At 42.4% G+C, this 2,865-nt stretch overlaps 1 non-coding gene across 1 annotated transcript; it reads right to left on the bottom strand.

Moving 5' to 3' along the window:
* Positions 1–407: 407 nt before the first annotated feature.
* On the bottom strand, positions 408–512 carry LOC127482126 (U6 spliceosomal RNA). Its single transcript, XR_007908426.1, has one exon. It is a non-coding gene; the product is annotated as a U6 spliceosomal RNA (small nuclear RNA).
* Between the last annotated feature and the right edge of the window lie 2,353 nt (positions 513–2,865).

Genomic DNA, 2,865 nt, shown 5'->3' with positions numbered 1-2,865 from the left:
CTCTCCGTCAATCTTACCATCCGAGGAGATGATGCTGCCTAGGTAATTAAACTGCTGGACTTATTTGAGCTCTGATTGGCCAATGGTGATATGGGGATGATGGAAGACTTCCTGGGGTGCAGGTTGATGGAGAACTTCTGTCTCCTTTAAGCTGACTTCCAGCCCAAAGAGCTCAGCAGCGTCTGCAAAGCAGGATGTTAAACGCTGCAGAGCTGCTTCTGTGTGGGCAACAAGGGTGGCGTCATCAACATAAAACAGTTCCCGGACAAGGTGGTTTAAGGTCTTAGTGTGGGCCTTCAGTCGCCTTAGGTTGAATAGGCTTCCATCAGTGCGATATCGAATGTAGATACTGTCCTGATCATCGAGGTCTGCCGTGGCCCTTTGAAGCATCATGCTAAAAACGACTGAAAAATATGGAACGCTTCACGAATTTGCGTGTCATCCTTGCGCAGGGGTCATGCTAATCTTCTCTGTATCGTTCCAATTTTAGTATATGTGCTGCCGAACCAGCTGCCGCATGAGAGGAGCCCTGAAGAAAAGACACAAGGACTCCCTGAAACAACATCTCAGCCTTGGCCATATTGATCACCATAACTGGTCTACTCTGGCCTCCAGCCAGAAGGCCTGGAGACACACCATCTATAATGCTGCTGATGCTTTTGAGAAAGCACGCAGGATCACTCTCAAGGAGAAAAGACAACGCAGAAAGAATCGTACCTTGTAGAATATACCATCTGAGTTGTCTTTCTGCTGTGCCTTTTGCAACCGGACATGCCTGTCTTGTATTGGCCTTTTTAGCCACCAACGCGCTTGCAACAAACGTGGGTAGAGCCCTTCCCAAATCTTCATTCACTAAGCCTAGCCATGATGATGATGATGATGATGATGATGTGAAGATGGCTTGCAGTTGTCCTACTAAAAATCTCTGAAATTACTTCAATTTTATATAAGTGAGTGCTGAATTTACTTTAATGTTTTTCACTAGAAATACAATAATTGCCTATGAAACATGTAGAAAATAGAGTTTCTATAGTAGCCATGCTTCTTTGATGAATTGTAATAAGCATAGTGTCCAGTAAAGGCACCATGCAAATATTCTAGAATTGTGTTTAAAAACTTTTATTATTTCTTGTCTAAAGTGAGATATGACTATTGCTCCTTTTTATATTGGTAAACATACCTCCTGTATACATGGGATTTTACAGACGAACATTAAAACACAAGAAATCACCCTTTAAGGTGATCATCGCTAAGAAGTGAATGAAAAACAAAATGTGTTGGGCACATTCATGTACTTCTTTTGACACTGACCATAGCTAGAGTAGAAAATTGGTAAGTATGTGCAACAGACTGTGATAATCTCAATTATGTTGAATTTAGGTTTCCAAACAATGATGTGAAGCAGAGACAGACAATCTTAATGATAAATCTGGAAAGCTAAAAGTGCAAAATGGATTGTGGAAGAATCAAGTAGCAGCGTATTTTCTTTATTTAGAAAGCATTAATTATTCTAGTTTTTATTTTCAAACTTTCTTTTGATCTTGAAAACATCTTTGGTCTTTATTAAAGTATGAGTGCATCTGGATCCCTTTCCCCACCCACGACATGGGGGAGCCAAGTTCTAGTTCCATCTCCATCTGAAGAACCATTCTGATGTCTTGAGGGATGGGGAAAGGGAACTCCAGCACTAGGGGTTTCTCAGGCCCCGAGCCTGGAGGGGAGAGGTGCCCTCCCCTCCCCCCACGCACATGGTCCCATGGCCGGCACAGAGACAGCACACCGGGCGTGGAGAGGAGGCAAGAGAGAGTTTATTGTTGGGGGTGTTACATTTATAGGGTTAGGAGGATTCACAGAGTAACCAATTACAGGTTGTAGGAAGGGGTTAACAACCAATAGGAAGGGGTTAAGAGGGGGCCAATGAGAACACCTCAGGATACATTCTTGCATGGGATAACACTTGTTGTGGGGGGTGTTGGGAAGAAGAAGCATGTGTTTGCAAAGAGACCACAGGGGCACTTTAAGACATGTTTAAACAACAGTTTTCCCATATAATGCAGGTTTAGTGCCACAGGTGCAGGGAGCTAGTCCTGCCCCACAGCCAAACCAACAGGGTTTCAAGATGAGAAATTTCTGGATCTTGTAGAAAACATAAGGGGAAAAGTAGCTGGCCAAGGCTGACCAGGGCCTAACCTACCAAGACAGGAAAGGCAGAAATTACAGAAGTTGTGGTAGTATCAGGAGCTGAAACTAAACAAAAAAAAGAAAAATTATGAAACAGTACATCTGGTTCATGAAGGGTCTGATGTCTATGGCCAAAATTAAAAAGCAAATATGTAAAATCAGTAAAACTGGAGCAAATGGAAAAAAAAAAAAAAAGGATGAAAATTATTTATCCAGTAGGAGGAAACAGGGGGAAAAACCTAACTATAAAGTGAATTAAAGCACAGGAATTGCATTGTTTGGAGGTCCTTGGTAAGCATCTCTGACCTGACCAGCAAAGCCTGGAGCAGATCAACAAACCTGTTCTGTTCGCAACATAGGTGTCTTGATTTTGCAGTCAGGAAACCTGGAGTTTTCTCCGTAATATTGATGAGGTATTACCACACTCCACACTCATTTAATGAATTCAGGGAGAAACATTTACATCTCCAGGTGAAAACTCACCTGTTGATAGCTAAAAAAAAGGCCATCCTCCATTCCTCTTTATTTTGAGATAAAATCAGCTTCTTTGGGTTATTCCTTGAGCTTTCTGGGCACATCACCCTTGCCCATTTCCACTGAACCTTCTTCCGTTGTAATGTCCCATTACATCTCTAGGAGTTTAGTCAGTCACAACCTGTGACATTAAACACAGGACCGCCTGAC

This window comes from Manacus candei, unplaced genomic scaffold, assembly GCF_025592945.1.
Source record: "Manacus candei isolate 608988 ecotype Guabito, Panama unplaced genomic scaffold, ASM2559294v1 h1tg000085l, whole genome shotgun sequence".
Lineage (NCBI taxonomy): Eukaryota > Metazoa > Chordata > Aves > Passeriformes > Pipridae > Manacus > Manacus candei.
Note: the sequence above shows the minus strand (reverse complement) of the source record. Positions and strands in the feature narration are given on the sequence as shown.